The sequence below is a fragment of the Antechinus flavipes genome, chromosome 3 (assembly GCF_016432865.1).
Source record: "Antechinus flavipes isolate AdamAnt ecotype Samford, QLD, Australia chromosome 3, AdamAnt_v2, whole genome shotgun sequence".
In the NCBI taxonomy this organism is placed as follows: Eukaryota; Metazoa; Chordata; class Mammalia; order Dasyuromorphia; family Dasyuridae; genus Antechinus; species Antechinus flavipes.
Genome location: NC_067400.1, coordinates 178,282,162 through 178,309,821, shown reverse-complemented (window position 1 = coordinate 178,309,821; position 27,660 = coordinate 178,282,162). Strand labels below are relative to the sequence as shown.

Below are 27,660 nucleotides of genomic sequence, written 5' to 3'. Positions count from 1 at the left end.
AACTGCCTTCATTTTCATTACCTCCCTCCCCCAAATATACGCACGTGCACTTTAAGGTTGCAAGCTCTTCCTCCACCCCGTTTACCTACTACTGCGGATGGGTGGAATTTACCCATAGCCAAGCGGCGAGCAACCTTCCAGAGCTCACCGAGGAGTCCTTGAACCGTTTCTACCTTTCTACAGTAGCATGAGATCCCGCCAGTTTTTCTGTACCCAACACTCATTGGGAGAGGTAGCAGGCGAGAGAGTGAGAGCAGCCTTTAAGCAACCCCGCCTCCTTTCCTCCCGCTCCCGTCACAGTTCCCTCCACGGGGGGCTCCGGCAGAGTTCTCTCAGCCTGGAGAAACGCATCCCCACTTCCAAGGCGGCTGGTCCCCCTGGCCCAGGGACCTTGAACTCCGTTAAGTGCAAAGGGATAAGGCCATACCCCGGGCAGAACTGGGCACAGCAGCAGTCAGTCGGACACTAGCTCTGGTCAGAGTCCCCCTCCCCAAGCCCCCAGTCAGCCCTACACGGGCCGGCTGCCCCGGGGCTAGCGGGGTACCAGGCGAAGCAGCTGAGCCTGGCCCAAGCGGACGGCAGCGAGTGCAGCAGCTCTACTCCGTGCCCGAAAGCCAGGGTAAGGCAGTGAGGTAGGGGGGAGAGGGCGGGGGTAGAAGGCCTCCAGTTGAGCCCACCGCGTCACAACCCGGGCCGGGGGAGGAGCAGCCGAGGAGGCGGCGGCGACAAGAAGAGGAGGAGGAGGAGAAAGGGAGGGGAAAAGGAGGAGGAAGAGGAGCTGGAGGAGGAGGGAGTTGTGTGCATGGGGGGAGGGGTTGCTGCCGCCACTGCCGCCAGCTCGGGGTTGGTCGGGTTGAGAACCGCGGAGGAGAGCCGGAGAACGAGAGAAAGGCCAGCGACCTGGGGCCTGGGAGACGTTTGGCCGGCTGGAGGAGAGGAGGTGGTGCAGTAGCCGAAAGAGTAGAAGGAGAGAGGCATCCCGGTCCCCTCGGGAGAGTCCGCCTCCGCCGCGGGAGGGGGAGCGGGAGCAGCAGCGGCAGTAGCAGCAACACCAGCAGCGGCGGCGGCGGCGGCGACGGCAGGAGCTTGAGGCAGCAGCAGCCGCGGCAGAGAGAGCAGCAGCAGCAGCAGTCAGCGGCGGCCGTGAGGGGAAGGAGGGGGAGCGGCGGAGACAAAGAGCGGAGCCTCCTTTGGCGGGGGAGCCCGGCCGCCGCCGCCGTCGCCGCCTTCTCTGTCTGGGCTTGAGTGTGCCGGCCGGGCCAGTGGGGACCCCTCCCCAGCTCTTGTGAGTTTGGGTGGGGGGGCCGCACCCGTGCTTTCTGCCTCATTCTACCCCACGGGCAGCTTTCTGCGCTCCGCCTCCGCTCTCCCGGCGGAGGGCGTCCCCTTCTTCCCCCCATCACCCACCCCCACTCGGGAGGTAGGAGCCGGGCTGGGATGGAGAGCGGTACGGGGAGAGGAGGGGCTCCTTGTGCACACTTGCGGGGCTGGGGGGTGGGAAAGGGAAAAATCCGTGGGTTTGGGGTACAGGGTACCGCCGGAAACTTGGGCTGATTGAAAAGAGTTGATGTGGGGCGCCCCCTTCCAGCGAGGAAAGGTGGATGGGGCTGGGCGCGCGGGGGGGTTCTCTTCTGCTCGCATCAGCCCCTTTTCCCCACACCCCACCCTCGTAGTCTGTTAGAGCCCGGGGAGCCCCCTCCCCTTCGTTGAGGCATCTACACTTTTAAACACTCCTCTTTCTCCTCTTTTTCCATCCTTTTCATCCCTCCCCGGTAGTCTTTTTTCCCCTCTCTCCTTTCTTTTGCCTCCTGGGTGGGTGTCGCTGTGTTTTGGAGGTGGAGTGCGTGGAGCGCCCGGGGAGGAGGAGGAAAGGTGGGGGGCGGGGGCACGGACCTGGTGGGCTGGTTCTGCTCAGGTTAGGAGCCCTGAGGTGGAGTGGATAGCTGGGGGTGCAGGCTCGGGTATTTTGCTCAGCATTGTTAAATGATAAGAAGAAGGAAATAGGTTGTGGTAGAGGTCTGTTGAGGAGGGAAGAGAGAATTTGCCCGGGGAGGTTGATGGGGCGGAGATAAAGCAGCGGTTTTAGTCTCTGGGACTCCCGGCTGGTGGTGGCTCCTGACTGGTGGAGACAGGAAGCGCTGAGCTCCCAAGCCTCCTGGGAAGTAGCTCTTCCTCCGCAAAGCTAGGAAGCTCCTTAGGTTTGAGCTGGGTGTAGGGTAGAGAGCTATATAACTGCTGGGGTCCAGAACCTTAGATTAAAAGGAGGATTTGGAGAAGCAGCAGCCTTACTTACCTCTTGTGCCCACAACGTTACCGTCAGGTCTCACAGAAGTAATGTTTGCCAAAGGCACATAACGTACTAGATTTCAAATAATCGGTCCTGGGCCACATTATTTACAAGACTTAGTTGCACTTGTTACTTGAACCCAACTTTCTAAATAGTTTTAGGTTCTCTCGTATTACAGAAGGCAATTGCACGTAAACACAGCTTTTTTTTTTTTTAAATTGTGTAGAGAGATTTCACTTGCAAAACACGTTAATTGGTAAACTGTTAAAATGCGGGAGAAAATTGACGTCTTTATTTTGGTGAATACTAAAACACCTGACATAAATGAGCAAAGCATTTAAACAACTTAATAGAGTGGTTTTGATGTACATAACTGGTCTTCATTTAGTTGACTTGTATTGCTTTCCCACCTAGTGTATGATTGTTTCAAACCATTGTCTAATTATCATCCAGATTCTGGATTCTAGTTGATTTTTTAGATCCTGACAGGGAGGCAGTATATCATTAAGGCATTACATTTGGAGTCAGAAAGGATAGGATCTGTGATTTGATTGAATAAACTGTTCTTTCCCCTTTTATCCCCCCAAATTCAGAAGAGCTTTTCCAAATGTTCACTTATTTCTTTAGTATATTTCTAAATAGACCAATTTTCTTAATTTTCTTCGGAAGATGGAGGAATCTAAACCTGGCAAGAAGCAAGAGGTGCCAAAAACTGTGTAATAACAAAAATCCCTCCAATGTTATAGAAGGAATATGCTTAACAGAATCCTAGCCTGTGTTCTTGGATCAAACGTTGAAGATGATTGAATAAACTATAAATGTACATTTTCTTCAACCCAAATTATTACTTCTCAAAGTTTTGAGAGTGTGTGACAGGTCAGAGGCAGAGGCAGGACTTTTGGATTGAATTCAGGACTTTCAAGGTTTCTGACTAGTCTCTACCCACCATATCATGGTGGAGCTGGGCATCTGCAAACTGGGCACAGTTTGTTGAGATACACTAGGTTGCAAAGGCAACCATTCAGTTGTACCCATTTACTAGCTGTGTGACACTGGACAAGTCATTTCATTTTTAGCGTTTCAGTGCAGCTCAAAAAAAGTTGCTGACCTGCAACAATAGAAGTTTATTTACTCCAATCATAGGTCCAGTCCCTTCCTCACTTCAGAACCATTGCCTTAATTCATTGCCTAGTTAAACCCAGGCACATGTGGCCAGATCAAAATATAATTAAAAAATAAAAACACAGAAAAACAGATAACATTGCATTTTAAAACTAAATCAATATGTGGCCCCCAGGGATCCTTCTGTTTGAATTAATGGCCCTAGGCTTCCATTTGAATTTGACACTAATGAAATCACAGGCTCAATCTCTTACCCTTCCTAAAACCAGTTTGCACTAGTCTCAATCTTGCCTTTTGGCATATTTCTGGTTATCATTTGCTTTTGTGAAGGTACTTAATCACCCTTCTAATTGAAAATTTTAATCTATACCTAACTTCTGAAAATTTCTGAACTTCTGTCATTTACACTACTGCTGTTTTCTAGTAATCAGCAAAAACTGTGTAAGGGTGTTTTCAAGATATCTGCTATCCTTAAGCATTAAGTACACTGGTTGGATTCTTGAGTAGACATACTGGTGGGCACATACAGATTATATATAACCTTTTATGATCCCCTAAGGATTCCTTAATTGCCTTCTACTACCTGAAACCTTTTACTTTACCTCTGTCCTTTGCATTTATGTAATTTGTTCTGGCTATAGCTCTATGTGATAGGAACACTTTTAATTGGTAAAGCTGCAGTGAGCTTTGGGGGAGAAATAGTGCTTGGGGAGATGGGTCTGTAACTTTAAAAGTGAGATTTAATGACCTTATAGTATAAGAGTGCTTGTTGGCTTTATTGGGGAGGAAGTTTTGAGATCTGGGAAGCTGAGGTTTTTCTTAAATGAGTTGGAAACTACCCACAGATCACTCCAGTGAGGGAGGAAGCTAAAATGTATTCTTGTTCAGATGGATTGCAAATGGGGCCATCAGATTGTTTCTTTCTGAAAATGAGTTATGGAAATACTTCAAACTTTGCTTAAAAGGTCTTAGCTGCAAATATTTGTGAAATGTGCTTGGTAGCCCAGATGCATAAAGTTCAGGCAACTCCAGAAGTCATTGAATTGGTTTTCAAAGTAAGCAGCTTCATTGAGTCAGAGTGGTTTCTTCTTCCTATATTATTTAGTGGTAAACAAATCTTTTTTTCTGCAATGACTTTTTCATTTTGAATTTTTCTTTCACTAAAATATCAAGATGTCTCCCTGAAGGCATCATTATTAACCCTGAGCTGTAAATAATAAAAAAAAAATATGCTTATAGATATTTATATAGCAATTACAAGTTTTGTATAGATAATTACTTGAAAAAATTATCTTTCTGTACTATTTTCTAGACATTTTTTGAAACTTAGACTCTTGTCAGGGGCACTGAAGTGTTTATAAATTACCCAAGGTCACACGATTATTATGTAGAACTTGAACCCAGTTGTACCTGGCACAAGGTTTATTCTCTATCCTCTTATACCACTTTGCTTCACATTTCCACATATGAATTAAATTTGGTTCTTGAAAACATTTCAGTGAAAATGGAAGTTGTCAGGATTTCTGCTGACTGGGTTATAAGTGAAAGCTAAACGTCTGAAGCAGTACTCAGGGGATATTTGACATATTTTTGACAGATATTTGAGAAAGCCTAGCAAAGTATACATGTTACCTCTTTTGCTCTCTGGGATGCTTTGAACATTGTGGGAGCCTAATTAATACTTTAATGAGATAATGATCATTTCTTTCTTAAAAGCTAGCTTGGTGAAGAGGATAGAGAATTGATCTCTTGTTCAGAGAACCTAGGTCTCACTTTTTATATAGACCGGTTTTGTGACTATGGGAAAATCCCTTAACCTCTCAGGGCTCTAAGCAATTCTTTAAAACTGTAAGTTGTAGATCTATTTCTAATCTCAGTTATCAGAGTTTCTTTCCTGGGAGTTTCCAACACCATCTTCTCATTCTTTCATATTCTATCTCTGTTTCCTCCCCCCTTTTTATTTGTAAAGTTGTAAAATTTTGAAAGGAGCTCCTGAAATATAACAAGATGTTTGAAAGGTTTTATAATTTCAAGGAACTATATAAATGTAAATAGCTAATTGTTTTTGTTTATTGAGATGACAAAAGCTTTTTATGTTCATATTCATTTAGCTGGTACAGTGTTATCTTTCAGATGTGAAAGTATTCTCCATTGGTTCATAAGAATTACTATTTTTCTGTGAATTGTTTATTCGGCATGCTACTAAAATTATTTTTCTGTCGTGGAAAAATAAACTTATAGTTACTCAGTGCCAATAGGCTATCATTAATCATTAGCATTTGACATTTTAAGACAGTTCAAAGAGATAATTAGCTAGGAAAAAATTTCTTAAGAGATCTTTTTAAAAATCAAGAAACCTTAAAAACTCTCCTTTGATTTTTTTTTTTTTTTTCTTTTACTGTCAATATCTCATTACCTTAATGGTTCTTATCATGGCACCTTTGTCTTTAGACACTTTGAATGGTTCCCTGTTTTTCAAACATGTTTGACTTTCTGTGACCCTTTTGGGATTTTCTTGATAAAGATACTGGAATGGTTTGCTATTTCCTTTTCTAGCTCATTTTTACAGATGAGGGAACTGAGGCAAAGAGGGTTAACTGACTTACCCAGGATCACACAACTAGTAAGTATCTGAAGCCAGATTTGAACTCCGGAGGATGTTTTTCTTCCAACAAGCTGGGCTGAGCCCTCTTTCCATTGTGCTACCTAGCTGCTCATCAATGATTTCCTTATTGCCTACTTAAAGAAGCCAGAGCTATATAACTGGTTTTCCAAGTGAACCAGAATTTGTTCATGTCATTTTCTCTGCTCAGAATGTTTACCTTTTTGAACATTATCACATCCCTTATGTAGGATATAATTTTGCTATACCCCTGGTTCATGGCACTTATATTTTTATGTCTTGTTCTATAGCTATTTGTGTTAAGATATCCATGTTACATTGTAAACTCCTCATGGCAGGAAACTTGACATCTATAGAATGCTGGATTTGAAGATAGAAGACCGGAGTTCAAATTCCCACTCATCTAGTAGCTATGTGACATGAGACAAGTTACTTAATCTTTTTCAGCCTCAGTTTTCTCATCTGTAAAATGAGATGAAAATCAAAGTGCTGTGTACAGCTTCAGTATAAGGACTAGTTCTTATTTGCTATTAGCACTCAAGTATTTGCTGGATAATAACAGATGATAAGTTTGTAGGTGATCTGTTCAATTTTGTAATGCCCTGAGATTTTAATTTTAGCAAGTTTGAAAACCTTTTCTAGTACCATTTTGCTTAAAAGTATGTCTTTATAATGGAAAAACTTTCCATTGCTTGTCATAAAACTTTTTCCAGTCATATTTTGTCATGAAAACAAAACAAAACAACAAAATAAATCTTCTAGTGGGTGGATTCAGTGTTTTACTTGTCTACTGATTAGTTGTTTCTAGAAGTCAACACAGAGTAAGAAAATTGGGTGAAGCACTTCATTTATTTAGTGTCAGCCTGTTAGAATGCCCCAAGTAATTTTCTTATCCTTATCCCTTCATGTATATTTAGCGATTTTAATAGGTGAAGGATTGGCAGGGTTAAGAATTTAAGTATAATAAACTTATCTAATTTGGTAAGGGAAGGCATGATTATGGTTAATAAATTAAAATAGCATATATGGATTAAATTAGACACTGCCTGGTGTAATTTGGCAGTTTAAGTCAGCCAGACCTGATTTCAAGTTTCACCTCTGACACATATTGGCTGTATGATCCTGGATAACACACTTAATCTCTATGTACCCCATACAACTAATACTATCAATTGAGCAGGTGCTGATTTATATTGGTTGAAAGAGAAAGTTTCCTTACTGTTAGTTTTTTTATGCCATTATAAAATAAATCATATATAATTATAAATCATAAAATCAGAGTACTATCAGCTTTATATTTAATGCTAAAAATATATTGAACATAATTTAATTTTTGCCAACTCAGGAGGTATTTCAAGATTCTGCAAAGCCTAATGTTAACTTTTTTTTGTTTTTGGTCATTTCTACTGGAGTTAGTACTGGTTTAAAGGAATACTGGGTAGCAGAAAAGTGACTGTTAAAACACTTGTGTAATAGTAGCACAACTTACTGGTTCTGCTTCACATGGAAATCTAATGGTGTTCTGAAGAGATTCCTTCTGCAATTGAGAATAGCTTGTTCTTGTTTTTTTCTGTTACCAAGCTTTCCAAATTCATTATTTCAGGAAATATCGCTGTTTCCATCAACAGGAGGAGAAATTGGTCTTTGAAATCAATAACTAGTAATAGTTACAGTGCAGTTATAGCTGTGGTGAGAACATTCTTATATAACTATAGTTATGTATTATACATAATATATTATATATTATTATATAATTACATATATTTATATAGCATATATATGCTTATATAATATGTATCATAGTTATTTATTATTATGATAAATATTTATTTTCTCCAGTTTAAATTTGTCAAAATCTTATTTGTACATAGTTATATGTTGTCTCTTCCATTAGAATGGGAGCTTTTTTGAGGGAGGGACTAGGTTTTTTTGTTTGTTTGTTTGTTTTTGGCCTTTCTTGCTATCTCTAGCATTTAGCATAGTGTGTGGCACATTGGCATTTCTTATTGGAATTTCTGACTTAACGTTACTGTTTGAGAGTATATTGAAGAATTAAAAACAAAACATATAAGTCTGGGTTAGTCAGTAGAGATAAAGTACTGGATTGTGTGATTTCTTTGATATGGGGAACTTTAGAGCTACCAGTGTAGATTAGCATGTTCTCTATCTCTTAAGAATTCTAAAGAATTGCCGGCAGAAATGAGAGAGATTAAATGACTTTCCCAGGGTCACACAGCCAGCACAATGGCATTTAAACTTAGGTCTTCCTAGTCCCAAGGCTTCTAATCTCTCTACTCTTGTCATGTTAGAAATCTACAGCATTCTAGTGTTCCTAGGTGATGTCTCGTCAAAGTACTTAAGGGGATCAGATCCTTCTTAAGTGGTGAAATATGATTTGGTCAGAACAAATTAATTCAATAAGACTTAACTTTTTCTTATGATTGCTTCAAATTTTGAAATCAATCCTGATGCTGCCCAATTTCATCAGATCATTCTTTATTTATTATATTCAAAATAGATACTAAAATATCACGAGCAGCTTGTTACATATTTCAACCTTGTTTTGTGACTGTCCACTTTCCCTCTTAGTTGGATGGCTTTATCTCAGTCCTAATCCTCTCTGACTTCTTTCCAGTATTCAGTACAAGTTAATTCTCTTGAGACTCTAGTGATAGTGCATTCTTTTCTGACACTTTCTTTGTCCCTTTCTCTGGTTTCTCTTTTTTGTCTCCTTATCCTTGGAATTTCTCAACTTTAATCTAGAGCAATTTAGCAAGCATACATTGAGCCTGTTATGAAGAATACTAAGTTCTGGGTCAGATTTTAAACTTCAAATTTATCAACAATTTATAAAGCACCTACTATTGCACGGCCCAGAGGATAACAATACAAAAGGAGTTTATATTCTATTGGATAAGATAACATATACATTTAAGGTAAATATAAAATAAATTAGAGAAAGGGGGCAATAGGCATAGAGAGGAGTGTGGTACTAGGAAAGGCTCCCTGTGGCATTTGGACTGTACCTGAGAGAAATGACAGATCCTATGAGGCTAAAGTGAAGGTGGAAGCATTCCAGGCATTAGTGGATAGGAAGGTTGAGAGAGATGGACTCATATAAAAAAAAGGAAAAGATCAGTTTGGAGTCTTAGATGGCACAATGGATGGAGTGGCTGGCTGGAGTCAGAAAGACCCGAGTTCAAATGTGATCTTAGATATCAGCTTTGTGATCTTGGGCAAGACATTTTGCCCTATTGATCTTAGTGTCAAATGAGTTGGAGAGGAAAATGGAAAAAAATACTTTAGTATCTCTGCCAAGAAAACTCAAAGGGCGTCATGAAGAGTCAGGCACAACTGAACCACAGCATGAGTGTGAAAGGTGATAAAACTTAGAACTAGAGAAATCATCATGGAAATGGAAAAGGGGGCCCGGAGAGAAGTAAAAATAATAATAATAAAAAAAAAGTTTAGTGTTCTTGAAGGAGAATAATGTATAATGAGTTTGGACCAGACTATTTAGGATTATCATAATCAAACTCTAAAGTTTATGTATTATCCTGCTGGCTCTAGGGAACTTCCCAAGTTTGAATGGGGGGGTGACTTAGATCTACTCTTGAGGAAAAGTCACTCTGATTGCTTTGGAGGATGGTTTGGGATAGGAAGAGACGTAAACAGAAAGATTAATTTGGGAGCCATTGCATTGACTAGGTGAAAAGTGATAAGGGCTTGAATTAATCTGATAGCTGCATGGGTGGAAGGGGTTGAATTTGAAAAATGTGAGGTAGAAAAAACCACATCTAGCAATTAATTGCATATGTAGAGGCTAGTTGGTGAAGTAGATAGGCCACTGGCCTATGAGTCCAGAGAACCTGAGTCATATCTGGTTTTTCAAGCTAGCTATATGATTTAACCCCAATTGCCTCAGGGAGAAAAAGAGTGGATTTGTGGATTGAGAGAGAGTGAGGAGACTAGCTAGGGCTAGACTGAGGTGGTTCATTTGGGACTCTGGCAAAATTCAACAGAAATAGGGAAGGATACAAATTTTCCTTGTTCCCTTACCAAATTTTCTGTATATTGAGAAACTGTGATATGCAAATAATTATGATTAAACATCTCTATCTGCTACAGTCTATTCACCCTCTCCATGACAGAAAGTTTGGAGTTCAGTTCGTTACCAGTTATGTTTGATTTCCTTTGACCATAATTCCTTCATCTGAATAGATGAGTTCTTAAAAGTTGACATCCATGGTATCTCTTGCATTTTTTCCCTTTTCTCTGTCTCCTGGCTTCATGCAGAATTGGACAAAATCCCACCTTCTATAGAAAGCTTTCCCTTATCTTTCTAAGGCTTTCCTTCTGATTATTTATAATGTCTTATGTTTTGATCTTTTTCTTAAACAGTTATGTACACCTTGCTTTCTCCCCCTTTAGACTGGAAATTCCTTGTGAGTATGGATTATCTTTTGCCTTTTTAAAAAAATATTTGCAGCACTTAGCACATATAGTAGCCACTTGATGTTTACTGAGTGAATTCTTCTTGTAGTTCTTTGGCGTTTTCTGAACTGTTACCTGCAAGAAAAAAATCCTAAATTTGGTTTCCCCTATCATTCTAACCATATCTTAAATTATTCTTCCTTTACTCCCACCAAATTTCTTTTATGACACAGACATGGTACTGATACCTAAACTAGATAGGTTGGAAACAGAGAAAGAAAATTATAGACCAATCTCCCTAATGAATATTGATGCAAAAATCATAAATAAAATATTAGCAGAGATTACAGAAAATGATCCCCAGAATAATACACCATGACCAAGTAGGATTTATACCAGGAATGCAGGGCTGGTTCAATATTAGGAAAACTATTAGCATAATTAACTGTATCAATAACTAAATTAACAAAAATCATGTGATTGTCTCAATGGATACAGAAAAAGCATTTGATAAAATCCAACATCCATTCCTAATAAAAACACTAGAGAGTATAGGAATAAATGGACTTTTCCTTAAAACAGTCAGTAGTATCTATTTAAAACCACCAGTAAGCAAGCATCATATGTAATGAGGATAAACTGGAACCATTCCCAATAAGATCAGGGGTGAAACAAGGTTACCCACTATCATCATTACTATTCAATATTGTATTAGAAATGCTAGCTTTGTCAATAAAAAAAAAAGAGATTAAAGGAATTAGAGCAAGTAATGAGGAAACACTTTGTAGATGATATGATGGTATACTTAGAGAACCCTAGAGAATCAACTAAAAAACTATTAGAAACAATCCACAACTTTAGCAAAGTTGCAGGATACAAAATAAATCCACATAAATCATCAGCATTTTTCTATATCAATAACAAAATCCAACAGCAAGAGATACAAAGAGAAATTCCATTTAAAATAACTGCTGATAGTATAAAATATTTGGGAATCTATTTGCCAAGGGAAAATCAGGAACTATATGAGCAAAACTTATAAAACATTTTCCATACAAATAAAGTCAGATCTAAGCAATTGGAAAAATATTCAGTGCTCGTGAATAGGTTGGGTGAATATAATAAAGATGACAATACTACCTAATCTATTTATTTAGTGCTATACCAATCAAACTCCCAAGAAACTTTTACTGAATTAGAAAAAAAAATTCATCTGGAAGAACAAAAGGTCAAAAATTTCAAAGGAATTAATGAAGAAAAAAGCAAGTGAAGGTGCCTAGCTGTACCAGATCTAAAACTATATTATAAAGCAGTGGTTATCAAAACCATTTGGTGCTGGCTAAGAAAAAGAGCAGTTGATCAGTAGAATAGGTTAGGTTCACAGAACAAAATAGTTATTGACTATAGCAATCTAGTATTTGACACATCTAAAGGCCTAAGCTTTTGGGATAAGAATTCACTATTTGACAAAAACTGCTGGGAAAATTGGAAACTAGTATGGCAGAAACTAGGCATAGATCCACACCTGTTACCATACACCAAGATAAGGTCGAAATGAGTTCATTATCTAGACATAAAGAATGATATTATAGACAAATTAGAAGAACATAGGATAGTTTACCTCTCAGACCTGTGGAGGAGCAAGTAATTTGTGACCAAAGAAGAACTAGAGATCATTATTGATCATAAAATAGATAATTTTGGTTATATTAAGTTAAAAAGTTTTTGTACAAACAAAACTAATACAGAAAGATTGGAAGGGAAGCAATAAACTGGGAAAACATTTTTACATCCAAAGGATCTGATAAAGTCCTCATTTCTAAAATATATAGAAAATTGACTCAAATTTATAATAGTTCAAAACAGTTCAAGCTATTCACCAATTGATAAATGGTCAAAGGAGATTAACACTTTCTAGATGAAGAAATTGAAACTATTTGTAGTTACATCAAAAAATGCTCCAAATCACTATTGATCAGAGAAATGCAAATTATGACAACTCTGATCTACCACTACACATCTGTCAGGTTGGCTAAGATGACAGGAAAAGATAATGATGAATGTTGGAGAGTATGTGGGAAAACTGGGACACTGATACATTGTTGGTGGAACTGCGAATGGATCCAACCATTCTGGAGAGCAATCTGGAACTATATTCAAAAAGTTATAAAATTGTGCATACCCTTTGATCCAACACTGTTTCTACTGGGATTATATCCCAAAGAAATCTTAAAGAAGGGAAAGGGACCCACATGTGCCAAAGTGTTTGTGGCTGCCCTGTTTGTAGTGGCTAGAAACTAGAAAATGAATAGATGCCCATCAATTGGAGAATGGCTAAATAAATTGTGGTATATGAATGTTATGGAATATTATTGTTCTGTAAAAAATGACCAGCAGGATGATTTCAGAGAGGCTTGGAGAAATCTACGTGAACTGATGCTGAGTGAAATGAACAGAACCAGGAGATCATTATACATGGCAACAAAAAGACTATAGAACGATGAATTCTAATGGATGTGGCTCTCTTCAACAATAAGAGGATTGAAACCAGTTCCACTTGTGTAGTGATGAAGAGAGCCATCTACACCCAGAGAGAACTGTGGGAACAGTGTGGAACACAACATAGCATAGCATTTTCACTGTCGTTATTTGCTTGCATTTTGTTTTCTTTCTCAGTTTTTCTTTTTCTTCCTTCTTGATCTGATTTTTCTTGTGCAACAAGATAACTGTATAAATATGTATACATATATTGAATTTAACATATATTTCAACATATTTAACATGTGTTGGAGTACCTGCTAGCTGGGAGAGGGGATGGGAGTAAGGAGGGGAAAATTTGGAACAAAAGGTTTTGCAAGGGTCAGTGTTGGAAAAATTACCCATGCATATGTTTTGTAAATATAAATAAATAAATAAATTTGAAAACATTTATTCTTCCTTTTTTGCAATGTTCTAGCAAACTGAACTCTCCTTTTCTCCAGTATGCTTTGATACTTTGGTCTTTATGTCTTTGTTCATAGGGTGCTCCCTTTTCCTTACTCATGCTATTCGTTCTTGTCCTTCCATACCCAGGGCAAAATGAAGTGATAATAAAGGTATCAGGAAGGATAATATAGAATACAAATATGAAGTAGATTTGGGAGATCATAATTGTAAATGAATATTATAAAAAGAGTACAATATTTGGTTCACAACATGAAGCAACCATGACACAGACATCACAGATTACAAAGATTTGCTATTTTATTATGTGAATAGTACACAGACTCAAACAAATTATTACTAGGCAAGGCAGAGTCATAGATGATCAATTTGCTTTTTGTGAGGAGGTGACTTTTATAGCTCAAGGGGGCTGGATCTAGGTAGGAAGGGGAGGAACCAGGAAGGACCTCTGAGAGAGGAAGGGGAAATAAAGGTGGGACCTAGGGAATGACAGGTTGTGTACTGAGAAATTTAGACTGTTTTAAAGACAATTTGGGAAAACTGAGTCCCATGTTGGTTGACATTAGCAAGTGGAAGGGCAGTTTTAGCAGCTCCTGAGAATGAGGTGGTTTACCACAAGCTGGTCCAGAGTTCCCATCAAAAATACCATCTTTCCCATTAAGTCTTCCCAGATCTCACAGATCTCACCTATGTGGATAACTCCCCATTATCTAAAGGTGTTGTCTTCCTTTTATCTTGGTGATTTTTTTGGCTATCTTCCTTAATTCACTTGGTCATTCAAATTTGTAGTTAATTTGTATATATATTTCATGTTTCCTGCTAATTCAGTAAGTTTCATGAGGACTTTACCCTTTGGTTTCTCCTGCAGTGACTGTCACATAGGATCTTGCACATTTTTGACACTTAGTAAATAATATATGAATAAACCAAATGTCAAAAACAGGAATACTCGTCAATCTTAAGTAAATAGTTTTTTTTTTTTTTTAATGGAAGTTGATTCTTGAGTTTCAAGCTCTTGAGTTTGAGGTTTGACATATCTATTGCAGTTTTTCAAAATACTATACAGTGGATCCTGATGCCTTTTGTTTGGGCTTTTAAATTTAGCCTTTGCTTAAAAAGTTGGTGTTTCCCATCAGTTGTTACCTAGAAAAGCAGTCTGGAAGCTATAATTATTCTAAAATTCCAAGCATTTTGTGGACAAATGTTTCATGTTAAATTATCATATATTTTCAGAGCTTGCAATGGCTTAAAAGGAGTGAGATACAGTTTTAGATATATTCATAATATTTTAGTGTGAAGAGTACCAGGCTTTTGAATTCCTACTTATTTTTAAAGACTTAACTCAAATAGTTCCTTTTTAAAGAAGTTTTTCTTGATAACCCAAGATTTTCCTCTCTTTTAGGCTTTATGTAATATTTGGCTTTTATGTGGTGAAAGTCCATTTTGTACTATAGTTATTGGGGGCAGCTAGGTTTTTTCAGTGGTTAGAGTGTCAAGTCTTGACAGATTCTTCCTACATTCATGACTCTGGGTAAGCCATTTCATTGCTTGACTTGGTTTCCTCATCTGTAAAATGAACTGGAGAAGGAAATGTCATATTAGAGTAATCACTCTAATATCTTTGCCAAGATAACTTCATATGGAGTCAGGAAGAAAGAGACACAACTGAAATGACTGAACAGCAACAAAAATTATAGTTATTAGAATTATAGATTGATAACTGCAAGGAGCTTTAGAAGTCATCTAGTCAAGGGGCTGTCAATTTTCCTGCAGCAAAATTCTTTGAGTCCTAAATCAAATTAAAATGTAATTGGGAAGTGTTTGACAAAATAAATAAAAATCAACATAGATAATGGTCATTTGTGCTTTTCTAAGTTATTAGAAATAGTAGGGATCCCTTGCTATTTGATTTGACACCATTGAACTAATCTAACCCCCTCCTTTTGCATTTTGAGGGAGATTGAGGCCCAGAGATGGTAAAAGGGAGACATAAAAGTCACAATTCAAACTCAGTTCATTCAGTTTCCATCATATTCTGTGAATGTGTCACACACCTCTACTAGATTATAAGTTCCATGAAGGCTAGAGTCATACTACTGGGATCATAGGTTTCTAATAGCTTTAAATCTTAGAAATTATCATAGTCATCTTGCTCAATTTACGGATGAAGAAACTTGAGACTTAAGAGTGGTAAAGGTCATACAAGATTTTTGGTAAATGATATTTTTCTTATTTTAGTAAATAGTATATTGTTTAATAAATGTTGAATTGGATGGTGAGATAAGTCATTTTTCTGTACATTAAACAATTTTGGAATATTAAGCATGAGATTCAACAAAGAAGAGTAAATAGCTGTATGTACCAGTTTTTTTTTTTTTTTTTTTTTTTTTACAAAGATGAATTTATATTAGTTTATTTTCTAAAATGGGGAGTTGGAGTTATTTTAAAATTTCTTTGTTTTGCTGAATGATTTCAATGCTTAATTTCTATGTGTTAAATTTAACTGGTTCAAAGAGAGAAAAGCTAAAATTATTAATATGGAAGGGTCCTAAAATACAGGGGAAAAAAATAAAAACATTGTGTTTGATTTGTTAAGATACTAAATTTGAGAAATATTTATGGACCTTTTAAAATAATTGTAAATTACAAATTGAAACACAAGAAATTTACATTTCATTCAACCATTTTTATGTTGTAATTTAATGAGATTTAGTTGGTCTTTATGTTTGAATTTTGGTGGCCCTCATCCTTTTGTTGGTTATGCCTCTGGCTCTGCATTTCTGGTGTGGGAGGGATGGATATGTCAATTAAATGGACAGGTGAGATGGGACAGAATGCTTAAGATATTAAAATGGGGGAGGGGTGGCTATAAAAGCAAATTTGGAAACAGTTTGAAAATGTGTGTGGACACACGTCTGTGTTTGTAGCTTTTCAACAATGTGATTTGACTTGGTTCTCTAGGATTGTATAAATACATTAGTTTTCTTGCTCTCCTATTTTGTGCCGTTTAACCTATTCCAGGGTATGTAATATAATTTGTTTTATTATTTTGATATGAGTTACTGATATTAAAGTATGTCCTTTGCTGTTGTCTAATTGTTTAATTGTTTAATATCAAGCACTCACAGAGTAATTTAATTTCCCGATTATAAACTTGTCCTGCCTTTCTTCTCTTGTAATCCATGCATACTTGAGCAGTTAGGTAACACAGTGGATTCAGTGCCCAGTCTGGCATCAGCTGCAGATACTTATTAGCTATGTGGCAAACTGGGCAAGTCATTTAACTTTGTAATTGTATGCCTCAGTTTCCTCATCTGTGAAATGAATTGGAGAAGAAATTGGCAAAAACTACTCCTGTATCTTTGCCAAGAAAATCCTAAATGGGATCAAAGAGAATCAGACAAGGCTGACATGACTCAACAACTACTTACTCTTGTTTACAACTCAATTTGTAAATGGAATGGAGTTCTGAGATTCTGTCATATAAGGGATGTCGACTCCACTGTTCTTGTTGGACTCCGAGGAAGGGATTGTTTTCTAATAGATTTTTAGACATGAAATAGAGTTGTGTGGGTTTTTTCCTTTTTGGTTTGCTTTTTTGTTTTGTTTTTAAGACATATTATAATCTGGAAGGGCAGAACAATTAAGTATACAGTTAGGTAGTCAGTTATTGGAGAAAGATGGCAGTAAAGGCACTCTTTAAAGACAACCAAAAAGAAATTTTAAGTCACAGAGAAAATGGTTTTTTTTGCAAGGTATATATCCTAACTCTGGTTATACTGTTCTTACCAATTTCGGTCCAGTAGTTGAGGGAGTTAACAAATGTTTTAATTACATGACTTATCCCAGCTGCAGGAGACAGCAAAAGCAGTCATTCTTGTTGATCTTGCCAATTTGTTAATTTTACAGAAAATCATAATCTTAACAAACAATGTCCCTGTTTCAAGCCTTTTTAAAAATATTTGAAGTATTGATCCCTGAAGGGAGCAAAAATGATGACTCCTGCTCCTCACTTCCTTTTGAGTGATTGAAACTGATTGGGGAACATTGATATCAGAATTAGTAAAGCCTATAACTACCCTTCAGACTCCTCTTACAAGGGTGAAGTTGATAGGCGCATAGCAAATAATTATGGAGACAGTGTTTCAAAAGGGAACTGAATGCTGACCTTTTGGAAGGGGCAGAAATTGCAAGGTTGAAATTGGTCTATCAGCTGCAGAAATGAATCCATCTTTTTGATTCTTAGGGACCTTTCCAGTTTTCCTTATTTTTCTTGACTAGTTTTATATTTCTTGTCTGTCCCTCTCAAAACATTCTCTTGACACAGCATGGATTTTCTCTATTTTTTTTTCTTTATCCCCTCTAATTTTTTTTGGTACCTCTCAATTGACAGTCATTCCTTGGTATGCAATTGTTGCCTCTTTTTCACATTGCCTACATTTGGAAAAATCTCCTGTACTTTGGTCAAGATAATTAGTACTAATCCATTTTTTCTGTGCTATACTTATGTTTTTATGAATCAGTAGGTAAGATACAGTAAGGACTTCATAGGAATTTTCTTTGGGTATGTCCTGCTTGGGTTATGTTTTGTTGAAAAAGCTCTGATAAACTTGATCTGCTTTCCCTAGATTTAGTTGTGTTGTCTACTGTGCTTCAGCTACAAAAACTAGTTTCTCATCCTAATAATAGATTCCATTTTCACTGACTTCTGTGATAGACTAGTTCCTCCCCTGGAATAGAGGGAGGGACAAAAACGGTTTCCTTGAAGAAGGTTCTAATTTGGAATTGATTAGTAGATATGCCATCAATCCAGTACTTAGGTGGGAACTCCTCAGTTTATAATTCTTTTGGGTCAGAGAATGAAAGCTCTATTGTGAAAATAAAGCTAAATATTTTTTTAAGGGGAACATCAGGCTAATTTTTGATATCTAAAGGCTGAGATTGAAATTTCAGCTCTAGTATTTAGAAGTGTATACAGTGACTATAATTATGCTTCGTTAAACTTTTTGAATTACCAGCATGGGTACTCTTTTACACAGCTGACCTTTTTGTAATTAAAATCCTTTAATTCCTAATTTTTTTTAATGTCCTTAAGATAATGAAACAATAGTTCCTATTTACAAATGTTGTGTTAGACCATAATTTCTTTACATGAAATCATATTAATGCTAAGGATTATGCATGTGTGCTTTCATATTTGTTGAATTCAACAAATATTGATTGTATGAACACTCTTAGGTTTGTACCATGAGCATCCTGACAGGCAGAAATTTTACTGAAAGCATCAGAACCGACTCATAAGGAGATAATTTGAAGGGAAAATGGCTAATTTCTTTTAATAAAGGATTACTTTTTATATTTGTCTGGTTTCCTTTTTCTATAAACACAACCATCTATGTACTCATCCTGGAAGATCCACAGTTGTCAATTGTTTATGGTTCATAACCCATAAACAATTTTTTTAACTCGTTTTTTTGTTGCTACTAAGGATTATAATATTCTGGACTCAATTTGATTTTGTGTGTGTGTGTGTGTGTGTGTGTGTGTGTGTGTGTGTGTGTGTCTGTCTGTCTGTCTGTCTGTCTGTCTGTCTAAGAGAGAAAGAGAAAGAGAGAGAGAGAGAGAGAGAGAAGAGAGAGAGAGAGAGAGAGATAGATAATATCACATCTCCAGACTTTTGGATGTTTCAGTTCCTCTTTTATAAAAGACCAAAATAAAATTTCTAGGGGAGAGGAAATAAAAGTACTACCCTCTAGGGAAAACTAAAGGAAAAGGGAAAACTATAATTTGGAAGTTGGTTTTTAGATTTTTTTTAATGAATAATATTTAAGATAGTCAAGCTCTTTGCTCTCTTCACCAATGCTCTTGATGTTTCTCCCCTGCTTTAGAAATGGGATCTTTTTTGTTTGTTTCCTAGACTTTAAGGCTACTACATATAAGGTATAGTAGGTAGAGCATTGGACTTAGAATTAAGAGACTTGGGTTCTAATTACATGTGGCCTTGAAAATCATTATCATTGCTGCTTATGGAATAACAGTGCTTCTGGTCATCTTCTGAAATGAGAGTGCTGGTGTGAATTTAGAAAATCTTTATTCTTATCCCACATCTGTCAGTCACTAATTGAAGGTCGATGTTGGGCAACTCATTTCATTAAATCAAGAACTCCTTGAAAAGCATCTTTTTGTACTCCAGTACTTAACATTGTACCTAACAGATAGTAGATGCTTAATAAATGTTTATTAATTAACTGACAACCTCAAAGGACCTCTATTAACCTCATATATAAAATGAGAAAGAAAGTTGTCTAAATCTCTATTTCCTTCCAGTTCTCATATATATTCTAATTCTTTGACTTTGATTTAACAGTTATTTCAAAATGATTTTTGGTTTCACTTCTCTTCCATTTCATTTCAGGACTTCCTACAGCTTCTTTTTCTACTCAGATTGTAGCTATATAATTTTTGAATTGCTTTTAAATAAAAAATTAAAAAAAAAACCTTCTCTTTTCCCTCTTAAAATTCTTTTCTCTATATTTTTGAATGTTATTTTGTTTGAAGCAATATTTTTGGACAAACTTTAGGTATTAAATGTACAAGTATACGTGAACTTTATGGAAAGGCTCATAGAAAATCTAGAAATATCACTCAGTTGTTAGGCTTTATATTTATGCTACAAATCATTTCTTTCAGTCCCTTCCTTTAATGCTCGCTAAATTGGATTTGGATAAAGTGTATTTCTGTTAATTTTAAAATGTCATTGTGAGAATACCTGTGGCATAGCTAGTTTACATTCAAATAACTTGATTTGTACAAAGGATCAGGAGTTGGAGTTTTTTCTTGCCTTTCCCAGTTGTTTGAGCAGAGGTAAGTCACTTAATCTCTTTGGATTTCAGCTTCCTTAGTTGTACAGTGAGAGGTTGAATTATACTATCTTAAGGTCTTCTACTAAAATTCTGATATTCACACTTATTGAACATCAACTTTTCTGGCCATGTCTGATAGTATTATACTCTCACCATTCTTTCTTGGAAGGAGAGAAATGCTTACTTCTTCATTAGTAGTCAAGAATAGTCATTAAAATTAGTCTATTTCACTTACATTTACATTTTAATTTATAACTCTTATTAAATTTGTTATATTTTTGTTTATATAATTTTAGTTATTGTGTTTGTTATCTTGGTTTTCCTTATTTTTTTCTCAACTTATTCGAGCCATTTCTCTGAATTCTTCATATTCGTTTGTTTCTTATTGTGCAATAATGATCATGTCCCCAGTTTACCCATTTTTCAAAAAAAAAAAAAAAAAGCTCCTACTTTGTTTCTAGCTGTTTTTTTGGTTTGTTTTTGTTTTTTTGGTAATCAAAAAAGTGCTGTTCAGAATTTTGTCATATGTGGGGCTTTTTATTTGCCTCCTTGAGTATATATGCTCAACAGTGTATTCTCTGGATTAAACATACCAAAATTATGTTCATTATGGGGAATATTAAGAGATGGTAGATAGAGTTTAATTTGTCATAAAGCAAATACCTGAATTGGAAGGGACCTCAGAGATCCAACCCCCTCATTTTACTCATGAGGTAAAGAAAATTGAAGTGATTTTCCCCACTTTATTGATGTCTAATGGAATAGCCAGGATTAAAACCTAGGGCCTCTGACTGCAAATTCAAGCAAGGACTGTTAATAGAGGTTTTGGTGAAGAAGTTTGGAGTTGGGTCTGCTCATAGAGAACCTGTAATGGGCTGAGGCTTGAGTTGATGCACTGAGGTCCCAAGCACATGAGGCTAAATAGTAATTGGACCATACTCTATTAATATATAAGCTTGGAGAAAGAATGGCCCCCACCCACTCTTTGTGCAAGTCCTGATGTGTTGTATAGGAAATGACGATTTTGGTGGGTGGAGGCAGGGGAGTGGAAAAGGAAGGGGAGGAGAGGCTTTTGGGATTACCATTGCCACGGTTGGCTCGGCTCCCGTCTCTCTCTCTCTTAGCTGGCTTCCTGTCGCAACTGCCTATATTTGCTATCGCAATCTTTCTTGCCTATATTTGCTATTGCAATCTTTATTCACCTCTTCACTTCAATAAATATTGAAGATTTTCCCCTTAACCTGAATTCCTGACTCCGGCTGATTTTAAATACGCGGTCACTACAAGAACCTTTATTGGTTCTTAGGAAATTTACCTGATGAACAAGTATTTTAGAAAGTTTGGCTGCATAATGCAGAATGGATTAAAGGGAGGAGAGATTGAAAGCAGACCAGCTAGCATATTGGAGAAATTCAGTCCTTTACTTGGAATAAACCCTCACCTTCTTTAACCCTTTTGTAACAACCCTTTTTCTATTCCTGATCATTTCCCTCTCTTTTCTCTCCTCTTTTTCAGCTTGGTATTTGTTGGATGGAGTAAACCCATGGCATCTGTCTTTGGGAATTCCTGAGATAAGATGATGGCTTCCTATTTGATTGTCTTAAGTCATCTTTCTGAATTTTTGTTAGGAAATCTGATCTCTCAATTTAAATTATTGCACTACTCCCAACTTTGGAAAGATATCTTACCCCTCTCCTCTCCCACTCCTAATTCCATTTTTCAACCTAATCTTCCTCTCCCTTTTTATTCCTGGAATTCCCTTCCCCCTCCCCCCCCCCTTTCCACTCCTGAAAAAAAGCTGTTCATTTCAATATAGGAAACTTTTTATCAAGCACCTTTGATTCTTGTTGGTGTTTTATCCACCAGCCTCTCTATATATCAGCCTGAGAATTTTCAAAAGAAACTAGTGTCTTCCATAGAGAAGTCTGACACACAAGGAGACAGAATAATGTCTTGAGAAGAGCCTGGACTCAAAAGTTGGCGTTTAGAAAGGTAGATGTTAGGCTAATATGCTATGCTGTTGATAGAGCTGAGTGGAGTAACTGCTTTTCTCCTGGATTTTTTTATTTCAAGCAACTCCTGTTCTATTCTCTGACTGCCAAAATAAAACTACTATAACTTGATAAACTTGAAATTTCAGGTCTTTATAAACTCTAGGAACTTTGTTTCAACTTAGACTTACCCATTCATGTCTTGAATATATTATAACTGACCTCTGTGGTAAAGTGGTGAAATTCTGTGATAGAACTCATTGGCCAATCATGCTATTAAGTTCTTGTGAAACTTAACTACTCCCTTTAATGTTGTTTGACTTAATGTTGGGTTTTCATAAACCTGGATGAAAAGGGGTTGTACTGGCTCTATCTTTACTTTAATCATTTTATCATAAAGTTGAAAGGAATTCTTGAGTTTATGTGGCCATTCCAAATGATTGAATATGCTCTTAAGGTCATTAATCAGGATCTGGAAGGATCTCAAAGACCATATAATAAATTTAGTACAAGGGTTACTCTTAAGGGAATCTGTGAACTTGGACAGTTCTTCTGACTGAAATATGACCTTTGATTATTTAAAAAGATTATTTTGATAAATATTGATGTTATTCCTTCATAATAAAATTAATACACACATATAAAACACACACATATGTATATAAATACATACACATATACATGTAGACACACACATACACAAATATATGGGGCAGTTAGATGGCACAGTAAATAGAATGCTGAGCCTTGAATCAGAAAGACTTGAGTTCAAACCTGGTCTCAGAATGACTTTGGGCAAGTAACTTTACTCTGCTTCAATTTCCTCATCTATAAAATGAACTAGAGAAGGAAATGGCAAATCACTTCAGTATTTTTGCCAAGAAAATCTCAAATGGGGTAACCAAGACTTATATATAACTTAAAAATGTCCAAACAACAGTGCAAATATAATTCACATTGTCGTCGTCTATTCATTTCAGTTGTTAACTTTTTTGCTCAAGGCTTTATGAAATAGGTAATTTATGAGAGATTTGGTGTTGGAGGGAAAGCCAAGATGTATGTGGTTTGCACTTCTCTTTGGTAACATTTTCGATATAGAGCTGAAAGGAACTGAAGAGGTTATTTATTCTAGTCCTCTTGTTTTGTACTGGAAAGAGGCGGGGACAGATGAATGACTTGCTCAGGTCTCTTAGATAGTAATTCCCAGAGACTATATTTTAATTTGGGTCCTTTGACTCTGGTGCTGTTCTTTCTACATTGTGCATTAATGATAAATAGGAAAGGTTCATAAATATTGAAAATTAGTGCAGTAATAATGAACAGTTGACTCACAGGGTTTTTTGTTTTTGGTTTTTTTAAGATAAAATTATTATAGTATTTTAATAGGTTTTTCAAAAGGATTGAGGCCCATGGTAAGCTATGCCTATAACTTCTTCAAAACTGGGTGACCTTGCATTCTCAAAGTGGAATACTAATACTGACTGATTTTACCCAGCTGGAAAGGGTAGACTGGGTATCTGGCAATGAACTTCTCTAAACTTAGGCACACAATCTATCACCAGGTGACCAATTTTTTTGGTTACAAGGGTTCTTTTTAAAGATGACCTATCAAGTTCCAAAGGAGTTGAAGTTTACATTGATTGAAATAGGACCCACACAGATGAAATCTCATAGTCTTAGAGAATGTCTTTTTTAACAAGATTTAATGAAAATATAATTCATTTGCTGTTCACATAACTTGTTTAGATCAATGTCTTTATGAAAGTACTTGTTGGTGCTATTAATGGAACATTGATGCTATATAATTCTTTAGCATTTTTTTCCCTATTTTATAATGTTGTATACTGTCTTTAATATTGAGACTGAATTGTACCATCAATAGATATAATTCTTCAAATCCAATATCTTGTCTAAATATTGTAAATCTAATTATTATAACATTGTAGATTTTTATAACTTCACAAGCCTTTCACTTTTGTCTGGCTTAATTTTATTTTGTGTGACTAATACCCAGTTTGTGAGAGAAGAATTCCCAAGAAAATGAAGGGAGACTTTTAAAAAAGGCAGAATGAACTTACTGCAAGCCATTATATTTTTAAATTACTAAATTATTTTTATCATTTATTATACATGTTCCTTTGTATTTTCAAAATGCTGAACTTGAAATTGTGTCAGATAACTGATTTGCTTAGTTTAGTATCTAAATGATTGTGGCTATGTGACAAAATTATTATGGAGCTATTTTCAAAAGGCAGCTTACTAATTTTAGTGTTAACATTTTAGTTCTATTTAGCATCTGGAAAAAAAAAATTAGTGCCAACATCCAAAACAATTAAAGCTGTAATTTGTGATTTGCCCTCTATTTCACACTGAGCAGTATGTATTCCTTTTAACATTCAACCTTTTGGATTGGTGTAAAATGTCTCTAGTAATACACCGTAGCTAATTAATACCTAGTGTACTAAGTGAACTAATTTGAGAATGTTGAAATTTTAATCTGAAAGGTATAATCATTCAGCAATTTGTTTTGGTTTTGAAGGTAGGTTATAGTTGAACATATGTTGAAATCTTGCTTATAAGACAAGCAACTAACTGTAGTCTAGAATTTGGTATAATAAAGGAACAAATTGGATCTAATTCAAGGACTTTATTATAACATAGTTTCATCTATAGCTTACCACGGTTTTAAATACAGATCCTAAAGATGGAAATATGAGACTCTAGTATATTAACATTTGAAATTTTTACTAAGGCATGTATTTGGGGGGAGTGGGGAAGGGATTGATTGCTTCAGAGTTTCAGTAAGTGCAGGGAAAGGGAATAAATCATTTGAATATTCATATTGTTTTGTCTCTTTAAAAAAAAGTATACAAAAGTAATTTTAACAATATAAATATCATCTTGCCTTTTAAACCCTGCCTCCCAATTACTTGTTCTGTGGTGGACTTTGTTCTTAAATAGGGAGATATTTGGGTGGAAGAATTTCACTTTTAGGTCTTTTTCTTCCTGATACTTTTAAGACATTAAAAAGATATGGAATTGTTGTGTTATATTGTTTTTCAATTATGTCTGAATCTTTGTGATCCTGTTTGGTATTTTCTTGGCAAAGCTATGGGAATGGTTTGCCATTTTTTCCCAGTTTATATTACAGATGAGGAAACTGAGGCAAACAGGTTCAGTGATTTGCCCAGGGTCACCCAGTTAGTAAATGTATGAAACTTGTGTTTGGGACTCTATTGATTGCATTACAAGCCAGACATAATGTTAGTTGCCTTTTGTGATAGCATGGTATGTTGCCTCTTGTATTAGATATTTTTAGCTAGCATTTTCATTTTAAGACAATTATTTTAATTTCATGTTGAGTTTTTGGTAGCAAGATAGTAAAGGAAGTCAAACAACTCCTTTCCCACCTAAAAACCCCCTCATCACCTCAAACCTTCAAAATCCAAACAATTTTAAATATAGTCTGAAAGGGACAGTATAGTGAGCTAGATTACAAAGCTTCTTAAACTGTTGGTCATGATCCCTTATGGGGTCTCAAAACTGAATGTAGAGGTTGCAAGATTATGACTTATTATCTGTAATTTTTGATTTACCTATTTTATATATCTGACGTTTAAAGATTTCTTGGGTAAGTGGACAAATTTTGAGAGTCCCTGAGCAAAGAAAACCTGGGTTCTCACAGTACTAATCAATCAACAAATATTTACTAAGTTTATTGTGTGTGAAGTACAGTAATAAGTATTAGGGATACATTCCCCTCCCCAATAAAAACCCTTGCCCACAAGGAGCTTACATTCTTAAACAATTTTTTTCATTTATTTTACTCTTTTCTTTTGATTTCACCCCTCTCATTGGAAAAAAAACCCAATATTTTTATACCAAATATGCATAATCAAGCAAAACAAATTCCGACTTTGACAATGTCTGAAAATGAATATCTTCATCTATATCTTGAGTTTGTTACCTATCTGTCTGGAGATGAGTAGAATTCTTTGTCATTGGGTTTCTTGAGATCAAGGCTGGTCATTGCATTGGTCACTGTTTTGAGTCTTCCAAAGTTGTATGTCTTCACAATGTTATTGTTACTGTATAAATTGTTATGGCTGTTCAGCAGCTAGATAGCTCAGTAAATAGAGTGTAGGCCTGAAGTCAGGAAGACTCCTGTTCCTAAGTTCAAATGTGGCCTCAGACATTGTGTAAACCTGAACAAGTCACTTAAAAGCTGTCTCATTTTCCTCAGTGGCAAAAAGGCAATAAAATGTCCACTACTAGCATAGTGCCTGAGTACATTACTATGTCTTTAATAAATGGTTATTGACTGATAGATGGTTCTGTTCTTCTTCAGTGAAATTGCTCCTTTAATGCCCTTTGACCCAACTAGCTTACATTCCAATGGATCAGAATATATATATGAAATATATGGAAGGGGTATGACATTTCTGATCTTCAGTGTCCTTGGTAGCAAAAGGAGAGGTTTAAGGATATTTCTTAGGGTATTAAGACATTTATACATTTGTAAATATGAAAAGGTAATATAGAATATAATATAAAAATTGGAAAAAGCAGTCTCAGACATTCTTATATATAAAAAGTGAATCTTTAGGGAATGTTGATTTTTTTTTTTTCTTTCTTTTTTTTTTAGCAGAAAAGGAAAAAAAATTTGTGTGTGTGGGAGAAAATGTCAGGTTGACAAGGTATTTGATCAAGGTATATTGAATGAAAGATACAGGGCATCTCCAAAGTCTTAGTGCACATTTTCGATATTAAAACTTAACAATAACAATAACTCTATTCCGACCAATTAAACTGAAAAAGTCTGACAATAACTTGATGTATCCTCGCTAACTTAGATACTAACTTAGTAACTTAGGTGCTCACCAAATTTGTTCCATTTCTCACTTCTAAACTCTTATTGTCTTCAAACTTATCATTTCATATCAGAGTTGCTTCAATATAATCTGACTGGACTCTCTAGGCCCATTCAGTCCTTCCATCTTGTATTTTTTTATCTCAGAAGCATAAGTGGTGTTGTAAATATTATTGTACTTGGGAATCAGAAAGACTTGAGTTCAAATCCAGTTCTGTGACTTTGGGTAAATAATTTAATCTCTCTCAGTCCCCTCTTCTATAAAATGGGGATAATAATAACATTTCCTCACAAGCTAGCTCTAATCATCAAATGAGTTTATGCCTATAAAAGGATTTGCAAACTTTAAAGCACTGTAGAGATTTTAGCTTTTCTTTATTTATTCACTTATTTTATCTATATCATTTTATTCATCATTATTTATATTTTACCTCCCCTGATGGAGGACTTCCTCATTTATATAAATGAGGATACACTTACCTCTAAAGTATGATTAGAAGTCATCTTCTTGTACTTAGAAGTATGTT

The 27,660-nt window shown here is 36.3% G+C and overlaps 1 protein-coding gene across 3 annotated transcripts in view; it reads left to right on the top strand.

Moving 5' to 3' along the window:
- Positions 1–1,172: 1,172 nt before the first annotated feature.
- Positions 1,173–27,660, top strand: part of NCK2 (NCK adaptor protein 2) — a 193,052-nt gene continuing 166,564 nt past the window's right edge. For 2 of the 3 annotated variants that reach the window (XM_051984306.1, XM_051984307.1), the window contains exon 1: positions 1,173–1,420. The gene's annotated coding sequence lies outside the window, so the exon portion shown is untranslated. The remainder of the gene's footprint in view (positions 1,421–27,660) is intronic. The other variant, XM_051984308.1, reaches the window with a different exon arrangement.